The following is a 15,580-nucleotide window of genomic DNA, read 5'->3' on the forward strand; positions in this document are numbered from 1 at the left end:
TCCATTTCATACTAACAAAGGCAAAGAAACTACTCTTGGCAACACTACTTGAAATGAGAGAGCTGTATTGAAACTCAAATTAACCTGGATTTGAAAGTGACCTTTCCTGTTTCTTAGTTACATAACCTTGAACAAGACTATGAGAGTTTTGATCAACTCAGCCTTTAAAAAATGGATGTCATGCTGAGAACAGTCTGTCAGGAACGGGAAGAGGGAAAATATCCATTAGATGCCAGACCCAGAAAAGGGTAATCTTATAATCTAAGTTATTTTTAGAAGCTAGAATAAAAGTAACAGTGCAAACTTCAGAAACATAAACTGTATGTCAAATGCATAGGAGAAATGCAGAGCCCAGATATTTGTTCAAAGGAGACAATAGGCATAAAAGTCAGGTGGTATGGTTTCTGGAGATGAATCGCTGAGATTGAAGTTGGAAAAAGACCCCGATGATGGGAAATATTGAAACTACAATAAGTAGGGGCCAGCAGAGGATGAGGTAGTTAGATAGCATCACCGACTCAATGGACATGAATTTGAGCAAACTCCAGGAGATAGTGGAGGAGAGAGGAGCCTGGCATGCTACAATTCATGGGGTCACAAAAAGTCAGACATGACTTAGTGACTGAATAACAACAAACTTTGATTCCACCATTTACTAATCATTTGATGAATTATACACATTCTTTCAGTGGAATGTTCTCAACTGAAAAATAGTAATAATTATGAAAGTTCCTACCCACCCATCTCATCCACTGCTCAGGCTGAGGACTGGGCAGGGTAATTTATGTTAAGTACTTAACATATGAGTCTGGCAGTGTCTAGCCAGGAAACAGGAGGCACTTTAGATATTTCAATAAAGAGAATCTAGCACTTGGTATTAGATACATGGATGATGAGAAAGCAGAGAAGCGAAACATGGGACAGTGAGGCAACTCAGAGATGCACAGCAATAGGAAGTCAGTGCCACTGCTAAAAGTGAACGGACTCTGTGAAACTTACCAAGGCACAGAAGCCAGGGCCTCATTCACTCCCACTCTGCCCCTTTTAATGTCACATGGCCCTTATAACTTTTCTCACACACACCAAGCCTAGGCTTCCTAATTCACTTTGTTGTCACTTCCCTCCACCTTGAATGGCTTCTACCACATGTTTGTACTCTTGTTCCCTTAGATCATTGAGTATTTGCTCAGCTGTGGCCTCCTCTTAGCATCTGATTTTTCTTGTTTATTTAATTTGCATTTTTGGTAAAGAATCTGCCTGCCAATGCAGGAGACTCAAGAGACACAGTTTTGATCCCTTAGTCGGGAAGATCCCCTGGAGGAGGAAATGGCAACCCACTCCAATATTCTTGTCTGGAAAATTCCATGGACAGAGGAGCCTCGTGGGCTTCTGTCCATGGGGTCACAAAGAGTCAGACATGACTGAGCAACTGAGCACACACATTGAATTTACATTTTTGGTCATCTCCTTTTCCTAGACTGGAAGCTGCATGAGAGCAGAAAATGTCTCTATCTTGTTCATCACTGTGTTTTCCAGCACAGAGTAAGTAGTCAGTACATTTTTGCTGGATGGAAGAAATATCCGCATGTAGTTAGACTTGGGCTCCCAAGGATCTAGTCTTCCAAGGCACAGGATGCAGACATGGGGAAAGAAAGAAAGGTTAACTACCATAAACTTATATGTATAAATTAGAACATGATCTCAGTCAAGGCAGATGCCTAGTCCCTGGGACTGATGACCTTAGGTTGGACAGGACTATGAGGAAGAGGAATTAAAGGCTGCCTCCCAAGGGGGACTCCTGTGGACCTGTTTTAATGTCTTTGAATAAAGATAACTTCAGTACTTGTTATTGCTGTTGTTCAGTCACTCAATCGTGTCTGACTCTTTGCGATCCCATGGACTGCAGCATGCCAGGCTTCCCTGTCCTTCACTATATCCCGGAATTTGCTCAAACTCATGTCCATTGAGTCGATCATGCCATCAGTGCTTGAGCCTGAAACTAAACAGTCTTCTGATGGAAGGCAAGAGGCTCTACCAGGGGGGAGAAGAGCCTATCAAGAGCTGCATATTTTCAGGTCATTGCCAGACAGAGTGTGAAATGCCACATACATCTTTGACTTTTCTTCAAAAGCAGGGCTCTGTGACTCAGTCCTGTAGCATTTTCTTTATTTCATACATAAACATTTTGCTGGACCATCTCCGCAGAGTGGTGGATGAAGAACAGGAAGCATTCAGCTCTGTTAATTGTGCATCTTAGTGGAACAGAAGGACATCTGCCTCTCCAATGCACTTCTCTGTGCTGTCCACCTGAGATCGCTCAGGAAGCCCAGTTGATCTTCTGGGAAATTAAGTAGCAGTAAGATTCTGTAGTCATGCTAGTCTAGACTCTGATATTGATCACGGAACAGACAAATTGGAGGAACGAGGTAAAGTGGCCTTCTTATGTCTTAGACGTAAGTGCAAATACTCAGTGGAGAGTGACCTTTCACAAATGCAAATCTGCTTTAAAAAGCATCACATCTGTGACTCTTCAAATGTGTGCTAATGGTCAGCTTGATGGTCCCCTCTCAGCTTCCTCTGATTCATTTAGGAAAACTCCTGAGAGCCCACTAAAGGCTTTTATATGTTTTTCATTGATGTTTGCTTTTCAAATGTTTGTCAAGTTCAGACATTTGTATGGGTCCTATTAGTGTTTAAAGGGTTCAAGCAGAGAAAATGACCCACAGTAAATGGACTGAAATAAACCACTCCTGAAGGCTATGTATTCTAAACCCAACATGTTATAGCCTCAGGAAATTTGAATTCTTTCCAAATTAGGAAATGTCAAAGTGGCAGACTGGTTTAGCACCTGGACTTTGAATCTTAGCCCTGCCATGTACACACTGTACATCATTGACCCTTTTATTTAAATTTTACACATTGGAAATAATGCCACATCTACTTCGTAGGTGTTTCATAAACATCTGGAATATATAGGCACTCAACAAATAATAGTTATTTAATTAGAAATACTTATCAAACACCTGGTTCTAAATAAATCTAATATGCTCTATATCAAGACCACAGAACAATAATTACTGAAATGTGTGAATCATTGTTTACTTAGCATTTTAATACTGATGCTAACCATTAAATCAGAGTTCTTCTTAGTTGACTATCATTTTAAGGCTTACAGTAAATCACAGATACAAAGTATTATAGTTGTAAGATCCTAAGAATCTTTGGGATCCTCAGTCTAACCACCCACAGAATGTTAACACTATTTCTTTAGCAAACTTGGCCAATGATAACCCTGTAATTACAAGCAAAACCATAATAAGAACCCAACACACACTCAAACAAGTCATTACGTGATGTGGAACTGAGCGTAGACTTTTATTCACTCAGAACAGATGAAAAGTACCTCTTTATGACTTCCATGTACAAGCTGGAACTTTACCACCAGGAGCCACTCAGAACATAGATTCTTTGAAAGTATTTGAAAGCAGATTTCTCTTTCTCCATGGTCTCCTTTACTCTTGGAAAAAGTCCTTCATTTCCTAAGGCTGGACTTTATAATTTCTAGATCAATTCTACTCTTACCACACACCACCCACCATACTGGAGGCTCACACTTGCACTTGCGCAAATTCATTGACGTCTCTTAGGCAGAGTTGCCAACAGTACCCTTAGAAGCGATGAGAAGATGTGCAAGATGGTCATCTACTCAGTGTATTTCCATTAATGTAATTTATGGCATCACTGTAAACGTTGTACTTTAGTTTTGAAATCACATCTTTGGTTTCTTCCAAAATTTTAATTTGTTAAGGACATTTTTAATAGTAGAATCTTTGTATTTCCTATACTTCCCTTCTGTGTATCTTCTAAATAACAGATAAAGCTATTAAATACTGTTTAGTCCTCATTCTCCACTTGAGACAATGCTCCCCTGTGACATAGAGCCATTATTAATATTCTTCAAGGATAGCCATTCAACTCATTCCACAATTCATCTGCCAATAATGTCATCCTGGGCAAGACTTGTCAAAACGTCATCCATGGGGACATCAAAGGAGACTTTATTAGAATTGTCTCCAAAGCATGATCCAAGTGAAAAGGTATTTGGATTGTATTTCTGGTTGAATTTTCATGTAACAGTCCTATGTTCTCAGAATTTAATACTCATAAATCTTGGAGTCTTAGAAAATTATTTTTAGGGATTGCTACATGGAATCATCAAGCAAAATCCTATCCTCAGAGTTAAGGTAGACTAGGTCAAAAGTTCTTAACTCATGGGAATCCATGTGTGGACTTCAAAATTTATAATTCTCCTAGAATGATAAACAAGGTATTAAATTATGTACATATGTGCGTTTTTCTTGGAATAAAGTCTCCAGCTTAGAAGAGACCTATACACAAAAATTATCATTGAACAAGATTAAGTCTAATTAAAGATGCCCCAAATTTAAGCCTGTCTCATTGCCCCTATATTTTCTGTTCATGTTCTGTAGTTGCACACGCATGCTATGTATGGTTGCTCCTTTGGTGAGCTCAGTTTGCAAGCATCATTCGTCTGGATTTCTCTAGGGATATCTCTACACTGTGTGTGATATTTTATATGTATACATACTTTTTCAAGAGCTTCCCAGATGGCTCATTGGTAAAGAATCCATCTGCCAATGAAGGAGATACTGGTTTGATCCCTGGGTTCGGAAGATCCCCTGGAGAAGGGAATGGCTACCCACTCCAGTATTCTTACCTGGAGAATCCCACAGACAGAGGAGGCTGGTGGGCTACAGTCTATGGGGTGGGCTACAGTCTATGGGGTCACCAAAGTGTTCGACATGACTTAGCAACTAAACGACTACATACTTTTTCTAACATGATGGCCCCTAGTACCCACCAATGGCTTTGCCCAACACCCAATTGAATAAAATGATTCTGAGGCAACACTGGAGTGAAAATTGGGTGGGCAGGATCCAATGAAAGTTAATATACCCATTTCTAAAATGGTCTAATCTCTTACTTATTAAGTGCTTTGCAGGGTGATTTTGATTGCATACACAAGTTCATTAGAAACACTGTCTTTAGGCTCTGTAGTAGACGGGAAAATACCCTTCCTCCCCCAACAATACCTAATTCCCAGAACCCTGAGATGGAGAGACTACCCCGGATGAACTGGGTGGACTCAATCGAGTCATGTGCATGTTCTATGTCTGTGTGTGCTCAGTCATGTCTGACTCTTTGCGACCCCATGGACTGGAGCCCACCAGGCTCCTCTGTCCATGGAATTCTCCAAGCCAGAATACTGGAGTGGGAATGCCTTCTCCAGGGGATCTTCCCAACCCAGGAATCGAACCCATGACTCCTGCACCTCCTGCATTGCAGGCAGATTCTTTACTGCTGAGCCACCAGGGAAGTCCTATGTCATTGCAACCCAAGGCAGCAACTGCTATGAAATGGTTGAGATTGTCTCTATACATTCTGATATATTAGAGGAAAAATCCACACCAGCTATACAAAAGAATACAAGTGACTTATGGCTACCATGGGAGATGGGGAGAGGGGGGAAGGATAAATTGAGAGATTTGAATTGACATGTACACACTATTATATATAAAATACATAACAAATAAAAACCTACTGTATAGCACAGGGAACTCTACTCAATACTCCATAATGACCTATATGGGAAAAGAACCTGAAAAAGAGTGGATACGTGTATATGTATTACTGATTCACTTTGCTATACAGCAGAAGCTAACACAACACTATAAATCTCCTATGATGCAACAAAAATTGAAAAAATAAATAAATGCAAACTCAGTGGCTTAAGATCCCCTGGAGGAGGAAGTGGCAACCCACTCCAGTATTCCTGCCTGGAAAGTTCCATGGACAGAGGAGCCTGGTGGGCTACAGTCCATGAGGTCGCAAGGAGTTGGACACGACTGAAGCGACTTAGCACACACGCTTATTTCTTACAGTATGTATCTATGGAGATCTCTGACCCTTCTGGATGCCTCTCTTTAAACAATGATTCCATGATCCTAGCTCCTCATAACTTATGACTCTACTGTTTTCAATATGTGACTTCCACCATTACCATTACTATAGAATGGGGGCTAGTCAGGAAGTTTTATGATTTGTTTCATAATAGCGTACACCATTTCTGTTCACATGCCATTGCTTTAAAAGTAATCACGTGGCTATACATACCCAGGAGTGGAATTGCTGGGTCTTATGGTACTTTTTAGTTTTTTGAGGGACCTCCATATTGTTTTCCATTATGGTTACCAGTGGACCATCTCACCAGCAGTGTTTTTCTCCATATCCTCCTCAATATTTGCTATGTGTGGTCTTTTGGACAGATGAGACCCTTATTGAGAAGGCAAAGAGCCTCTAGCCCACCCACTATAGATTTGCATTCAAGCTGGAAAAACAAAAACAAATTATAGCTTTAAACTAGTACGACTACAGCAGTGTTTGTTACCACAGCAAACCCTAGCCCATCCTGACTACATATCCACCCAAAAGAAAAGCAACTTTAGATTAATTAGTAATCCATGACATGTATGGTTTAGTAGGCACCACTTGTATAAAATATTTTTGGTTAGCAAATGTTCAAAGCCCATTCAATTTGTCTCATATAAGAGACAATGACTTATTGGAAAAGACCCTGATGCTGGGAAATATTGAAAGCAGGAGGAGAAGGGGACAACAGAGGATGAGATGGTTGGATGGCATCACCAACTCAATAGACATGAGTTTGAGTAAACTCCAGGAGTTGGTGATGGACAGGGGGCCTGGCGAGCTGCGGTCCATAGGGTCGCAAAGAGTTGGACACAACTGAGCAGCTGATCTGAACTGAATGTTTCAATTTAATAAAATGGAAAGTAACTCCATTCTCTTTTTTCTAGTGTCAGTCTCTTCTGTGTAGGCATCTCTCCACACCCAACGGTACTATATCCTAACTGCAAGGAAGAGACGTAAATACTATTTTGAGCATAGCTCCACAAACTAAAAGCTGTAAAGTGACCACCAAACACATAGGGGCAAAAAGTTGGTCCCTTTTTTCTATTCAGGGATATTGTGAGAATAAATATATGTAAAAACTTTAAACCCTTCAGAAAAAAAGGTGCTATATAACCCAAGTGATTACTCACACCATTATCCAGCACAACCTGAGCCTCCATCCCTTAGAGACAGTTTCATTGCTAATTTCACTGACAGCAGTTAATAAAGTTGACATTTGGTTTTAATGGCACTGGCTAATAAACTGTCAGAAGGTTTTATAATCTTATCAAGTAATACATTACATTACAAATATTAAAAATTACTCTTGGAATTAACGTAATCTACTTTGAACACTCCATTGACTTCATCTGATAGGATATGCCAAGTTTTGTTCTTTTCTTTTTTTACTCTAGACTTACATAGGCACCGACTATGAGGAGGAATGTTTACAGAGTCTTATACATTTACACATGTGTATGATTTCTACATATGTACTTCTGATGATGAATATTCAGTCTGCATCAGAGTAACTGGCATTCTGGCTTGATGTTTTGATCTTTTGAAAATACACACGCACCTGCAGCACCTGGTTCTGCTCAGATCCCTGTATAGCTTTCAATTTTTGAGACTACTCCAATCATTATTATGGAAAGAGTGTTGCATTTAGAAAAAAACCTAAAGATGAAATCACAATGATTGCTTCTATTTATTGAGACTCTCCTCTGGATTAGTGCTTTTCATAATTATTCATTTTATCCTCGCTACAACCCTTTATAGATAATTTTATCAATTTAAACTCATGCGTTCAAGCGACAGAAAACCTAGTTCAGACCGGCTCAAACAAGAAAGAAGGTGTATTAACTTGTCTGCAAATTCAGGGTAGAATCCAGGAAACTCAGGCATGATTCAACCAATGCCTCAAATGATATCCCTGGAATCATTTTCTCCATCTGCATCTTCTAGATAAACTTGTTTTCTCAAAGTGCTTGTGGTGACCATTAGCTCTTAGCTCAAACTCACAAGTATAGCACCCAATCCAGCAGAAGAGACAGAATCTATTTCTTCCATCAGCTTAGAAAAGAAAAACCAGAATAAAATTTTCTTGGTTCTGATTGGTCAGGCTTAGATCATGTGACCCACCCTAAGCCAATCATCAAAGCCTTCTGGTATGTACACTCTAGATTGCTTTGATTGGCTTAACCTTAACCTATGTCACCTGTTTGCACTCTGGAGAGAAATGATTGAGACAAATTCATTCAAAGCCCAAGAACCAAGGGTGGAGTGGGATGGTACTATTAAAAAAAAAAAAAGAAATTGTGAAACTGTTGCTATAACAGTGGAATAGGGAGGAAAAATGGATACAAGGCAGCAATATCAATAAATATCCATTACAAATTGACACTGTCTTCATTTTGCCCAGGAGAAAGGAGAGTTTTAGAGAAGTTAAGTGACTTATCATACATCTAATGAATGACAAGACCAGACTTTGAAATAAAGCCTCTGTGTCCCAAAGTTATTGTTCATTGTTGTCTTCTGCGATGCAGTAAAATGCTAGCCTATATGGGAAGCAGCATACCTAATTGAGCCTGAGAAAGTCAGGTCCCAGGTGTCCACTTTCTTTGGGATGGAGAGAGCTAGAAAGCAATGCCATATGTAGTGCAGTTCATCTGTACTCTCAACCGTGAAGCTGGTTCAGGGGAAAATCAAAGAATTTGCATTGATGGAAAGGACAGTGGGGTGGGAGGATACTGGTATCAGATGCTTTGCACAAATTTTTGCTGCCCTTCTTGTCTTTAGTGAGAAGTTAGGAGAGTCATGTAACCTCTCTAAAATGTGAAATAAAGGATAATGGCACCTAACTCCCACACACTGGGGACTGTTCAAAGAAACTGATATATTCTAAAATGTCCTGTAAACAACCATGCACTTACAAATATAAGATACTGCTATGAACATGAAAAAGGATTTATATTCACCCTTATAGCTCACAACGTAGTGCTGGGTGGACAAAGATATCTCCAAGCTTGTGAATTTGATTTCAATGATGAATTCTTTTCACATTTTTAAAAGTCTCTCTGTTCTGCAATGCCAGGATCTTCACATATTTTATAAAAGTGACTCCTTTTCATTCTCTGCTGGCTCATCTTCTACTTGCCTTCAAAATGTTGGAATGTCTGGGGGTTCTGGCCAAGACTCTGCCTCTTCTTTGTAATCACTTTCTAAGTAATTTCATCAAGTCCCAGGGCTTTCCTATGGTCTCTATACCAGTAAGTCCAAGAGTGTCTTCAGCCCTGACCTTCCAGATATCTGCATCTAACTACCAATGTCACCTCCACTTAGGCTTCTAACAAGTGTTTAAAAATTAACAGTGTTAAAACAAAATTCCAGATTTCCATCCCCATTCACTTGTCCCCATCTACTCTCTCCCTACTCTTTCTCACCTCATTGAGATTATTCTTAATAACTGTTTACTACATCTCTCACATCTGATATATCAGCAAGTCCCATTGACCATCTACTTTCACTCATCACCTTGTTCCAACCCTCCAACATTTCTCTGTATCCCTGTGATAGTCATTTTACCAATTCCACTCCTTCCCTCTCTAATCTCTTCTTCGGACTCTAGTTAGAGTAATGCTTTTAATTGTGCATGAGATCTCCTGACTGCCTTGCTCTAAGCCTTCCAATGGCTTCCCATTGTCCTCAGATAGGTTACTAAATCCTGTGTCCTCTAGCCTTGGTACACTTCTCCAATATCATCTCTCACAACTCTTCTCCTAACTCACCACACTTTAGCATTCTCAGTTGTCTTTCATTTCCTGGGATTCCTGCCTTAGACCCTCTCCACTAACTGTTTCCTCTGTGGGAAATCCTCTTGACCATGCAGATATAAGCTTAGATGCAAATCCCTCAAAATAGCCTTTCCTAATCATGCAAACTGACCTAGCCACCCATCACTATCACATTACCTACTTTAATTCTCTGCATATATGAATACATATCACTATTCACTTTTCTTGTTTATTTAGCTGTTCATCGGTTTGTCTGCTCCTACTATGATGTAAGTTTTATATGATCATAGACTCTAAATTATTTACAGTATTATTGTCCAGGCCTAAAACATTGACAAGAACTATTGAGTGAATAAAAACAATGGAAAAAAAAGATGAATGAATGTGTGAATGATAGAAAAATGATGGCTTTTATTTTAAAACTTGGGCCACTTGTACACTGACCTTGCCACAGGTGGTTACAATATATATGAGATTGCTAACTCTGTGAGGGCAGGAACAAGCCCTGAACTTCTGGAACTCTGGACAGGCTTTGTTAGGACAAAGGGAATTGAATCAGTCTTTACATCTACCTCGTCACAGGGAGATTGCACAAAATTTTCTGTAGCAATGATTGGTATTTCTGCTTGGAGTAAAGGGCGGCATGATTTTAATGAAAGAGATTTAGATATAAAGTCAGCCAGGAATGGGCTACTCTACAGACTCTCATTCCAACTCTACCTCATACTGGTCACGTGCTCCTCACTGAGCCACTCAGCCTCTCTGACTTGCTCTTTCTCACCGATAAAATGGCAGTGATGATAACTCATCTTACCAAGTTCTTAGGATACTCAACAAAATGAAATAGTATACTCAACACATGGAACATATCTAATAAATGCTACTTCTCTTTCTCTTGTAACCTCATTGGTCATGGACCATAGTAACTGTATATTTTATTAGAATATTATATATGCCAAACCATGTAGGTATTGTGGGGGATGATCACATAGATGAAATGCTTTTGGTCCCTGTATGGCTTTCTTTCACTTACCTTCTAGATTCATGCTTCCTCCTTCTCCCCATCCTCCCTACTGTGTCCTATGAGTTAAACCAATGAGAACCAAGTCAATAGGTTTTCTTGCCTTCTAGATTATGGTTGGGCTTGATTTTGATTGGGAAGCATCAGTGGTCAATTGGAGAGAAGGAAAGAATGTGGTCAGATAATTTATTTCCTTGGCTCCCTCTCTTAGAGGAGGATGAGGGTTAAGTGCCTCCTTCAACAGACTCACAGCCCTCTCCTGACCTGTTTCCAGGAACTGCCCCTTCTCTTTTCACTTTAGGTCCAAGAGTGCTAAATTCTGCCTTGATGGTAATTATTCCTTAGGGCTTCCACACTCCCCAATGACACGTTTGTAAATATACTTAAACTTTCTTTGCAGTACCCAATTTGAGTGCATCATCTCTTCCCTACTCAGATCTTGCCCAAAACACTTTCTTGCCTTGAAGGGTTCACACCCTAAGAACACATCATACCACATATCACTAATAGTAGATGGACCAAAGCAAGAATTCTTCACTGCCATTGCACTGACCTTGTGTGTATCAGTTCAGCAGGGGAGACTGACTTTATTCATTACCAAGCTTTCACAAGAAGTCATCAAAAATACCTGTGTGTTTATGAAACAGCAGTCAAAATTAATAAGTTCTGTAAGTTAATTGTTATTTCTTTGGGATCACTGGTTCTCAACTGATCAAGTCTTCTGAAGAACTTTCAAAAATACATCTGCCTACTTCTGGTCTATCATATTTCAGTACTGACAGCAATTTCATCCCCCAATTCGATTACAAGACGTAACTAAGAATATACTTAATTATAAAGCAAATATTCACAATGATGGGAAGATAGAAGAATAAAAAACCACCTACTCAAGCCCCTTCTGAAATAAAATGTTCCTTTTTGGAATAGGTTGTCCTAAGGTGTTTAAAAACATTGCTTAAGGAAAACTCTGCTCCAAATAAAGTTATAGTTTAAGAAAAGAGATGCACACGCCTAGGCCAACCCTAAACCAAAAGAGCTGGAGTCTTAGGAGGTGGAGCCAGGCAGCTATACACTTGCCAAAGCAACTCATGCATTTCTAATGTGAAGCCGGACTGAAGACAGTAGCTTTCAGTGTTCCTGCAGAGTCCAAAGGAGAGGGTCCCAGTACCAGATCAAATGCTGTCATGCATTCTCACACTGAAATTGCTCCCAGACTCTCAACCCACCTCCAAATTCCTCTCAGCCTGGCCTCTGCTTCATGTGATTCTGGTTTAGCAATCATTGTTCTAGTAATTCCAATTGACTTGGCCAACAAAGCGTGAAGTATTTGTCTTATAGCTTGTCTGGCATGTCCCTTGAATGCACTTAATAGTGGCCCTCTGGATTCAGGATAAGGATGCTGCATGGCATCTGCCTGGAGCTCTCAGCCCACAGTCTGCCAGGACAACAGTGCCCTATGACCTCCACCCTCCAGGAATGACTAGACAGGTGGAGTATACACTATACTGCTATAGAAAAAAAAAATCATTTTCAGGAATCTGTTTCATTGGGACACATTTTTCACATCTCTTAGCATATTGAAAATGTTCAAGAAGGCCTCATAATCACTGTGATCAAAGTATATTGTAATTACCCATCCTTAAACAGACCAAAGTACTTTGGTAATGAACTCATTCAAATCTCTTAATGCACATGGATTTGTGCTACAACTGTCCTTACCCCCAGAAGCTAATACATGTGGTAGTTCTTTGTAAAATGTGGAGTCTTCTACACATGAATGCCCTGGAGAAGTGCATGGCAACTCACTCCAGTATTCTTGCCTGGAGAATCCCATGGACAAAGGAGCCATGGGCTACAGTCCATGGTATCACACAGAATCAGACATGACTGAGGCAAATTAGCACACATAAATGTGTTATCATTTTTATTTCTAAAACCATACTACAGACCCAAGAAAATGATGTTACAAACAAATAGACTTAAGATAAAGGAAGCAAAAGCAAATTAAATACATTCAAATCATTTAATAGTACTAGTGTTGAGAATGTTGAATGTTGAATGCATAATTCAATAATTATGCACTGCTAATAAAGGCTTTACAGAACAGAATATTATGTATTTTTGTAGATTTAGGACTGAACATTCAAAAAGGCGTGCTATGACCAAATATCTGAAGCACATTTTCTTTTTTTTTAATTTATTTTTATTAGTTGGAGGCTAATAACTTTACAATGTTGTAGTGGTTTTTGCCATACATTGACATGAATCAGCCATGAATTTACATGTGTTCCCCATCCTGATCCCCCCTCCCACCTCCCTCCCCATCCCATCCCTTTGGGTCTTCCCAGTGCACCAGCCCTGAGCATTTGTCTCATGCATCCAACCTGGGCTGGCGATCTGTTTCACCCTTGATAATATATATGTTTCAATGCTATTCTCTCAGATCATCCCACCCTCGCCTTCTCCCACAGAGTCCAAAAGTCTGTTCTATACATCTGTGTCTTGAAGCACATTTTCTGATGAGAAGTTCAGATGGACAGAAAAAGTGGTCAATGTGATGGTTAGTGAAGAGAGGATGGTTCTTGGAGGCAAAAGTCACAGTGTTACAGATCTGAGTAATACCAAGATGATATGGCTGTTGCTGACTCTCTTGGTGGCAAAGCCATCCCGACTAACTTCCCATTGGACAAGCCAGCCTCTCTTCCGTGGTGACTCCACTGTTCCATAGTGGGTTTGCCAGTAGACTCCATCTCCAGCTAAAACAGAGAAGGCTGACTCTTCTCTCTGGAAGGACCTTAATGTCAGTTCATTGTGAATAACATCTGTGAAATCTAAAGAAACAATTTGATGTGATTAGAACACATAATTAAAAACTGATATATCAGGGACTTTCATATATCTTGTTCATAAATTTATTCAGTAAACATTCTCTGAGCACCTAGGAAGCACTGGCCCCATTTTGTGCCCTGGTGAGCTCCAGAGGGCCCCAAGGCATGGTGCTTGCTGCTCTAGCATGCATAATATTATATTAAAGAAAGATGTGTTTTCTTAATTAATATCTGGTAAGTGTTACAATAGACATATGAATAGAAAAAGATGGGGTCATGGAGATGGGAATGATTTGGCTGCACAGAAAATAAGCAGGTTTGGCCTGCCTTAACTTTCCTTCAGGTTGTGTCATAGTTTCCAGCCTAGACTGACTACTTTGACTAAACCTCTCACCCACTCTTAATGTCAGTACACCCCATTGCTTCCAACCCAGTTTTGCTGAGATCTATAAATTCCTGACCCTCAACCATTTGATGATGTTTCTTGCTTCCTCAGATATCATCAGGCAATGTGATAAGTTGAGCCCAATAGTCTTGAGTTTGACTTTTGTTTGTGTCACTACTGGTAAACCCTGGAGCTAAAAGATTAAGCATTCTGTTTAGTAGTTCTGCATCAAATGAGGCTTCCAGGAATGAGATGCTGAGACAGAGTTACAAGTGCAAGAGACTTATAGGGTGGGTGGTGCAGGATGAGCTAGTGAATGACAGAAAGAGGGGGGAGTAGGACTGGGCAGGGAGAGCCTCAGTCTGCAATGCAGATCTGACAAAGTCTCAACCAACAGAGAGCAAATACTACTCATTAGAACAAGGGCATTCCTTCATCAGCCACAATTGGGCAAAAATGTGTACCTCCTTGTGACCCAGAAGAGTACAGTCTTGCTCAAATGTTTTGGCCAGTCCAAGAGTTCTATAGCTAGAATATGTCATCTGACCTTACCCCCTATGAATGAACAGTAAGTTCTTGGTTAAATAGTTATCTGAGCCCTACATCCCAATGGTGAACACCAATCCTCAAAGACTTGCTATAGCACTGTCTTCTCTCTAGTGACTGCTGAGTTAGCATATGGATGGTTATGCTTCACAGTTTTTGGAAATTGACTCCAAATCTACCAATAACTCACAGACAGTTCAGGCAACCTCAACCACTCTATATTTTAAACAGCTGAAATTTAAGATGCTCCCCTCCCCCCAACAAAAACAGCTATGACAACAAAATGTCATTTCTTTATGTGAAGTGAAGTGAAGTAGTTCAGTCGTGTCCAACTCTTTGAGACCCCATAGATGTAGCCTACCAGGCTTCTCAGTCCATGGAATTTTCCAGGCAACAGTTCTGGAGTGGGTTTCCATTTCCTTCTCCAGGGGATCTTCCCAACCCAGGGATCGAACCCGGGTCTCTTACATTGTAGGCAGATGCTTTACCCTCTGAGCCACCAGGCACAAAAGGACCCTAGTTTTCACAACAAGCTATTATTCTTAGACCTGTGTTAACAATCATGAGAGTGTTCATTGTGTAAATAAATTATAGATTATTATATACAGTTGAGAATGATGGAGTAACAGTAGGCAATGGTGGGAAAGGAACGTATTTATAGTTAAAGCTAGGTTTGAATCCTGAACCTGTCATGACAGGCTGTGTCTTCAGGAAAACTACATAGTTTCTGGAGCTTCAGATTCCTCACCTGTAAAATAGAGATAATAATACCCATTTCATAGCCTGTACATATAGTGGAAGACTCTATATGATGAATTAAACAAGAATTTGCTAATTCCTAAGGACCACTTACTCCTTGGAAGAAAAGTTATGCCCAACCTAGATAGCATATTAAAAAGCAGAGACATTACTTTGCCAACAAAGGTCTGTCTAGTCAAAGCTATGGTTTTTCTAGTAGTCATGTATGGATGTGAGAGTTGGACTATAAAGAGAGCTGAGTGCTGAAGAATTGATG

Source organism: Cervus elaphus, chromosome 21 (genome assembly GCF_910594005.1).
Source record: "Cervus elaphus chromosome 21, mCerEla1.1, whole genome shotgun sequence".
NCBI classification, from domain to species: Eukaryota; Metazoa; Chordata; class Mammalia; order Artiodactyla; family Cervidae; genus Cervus; species Cervus elaphus.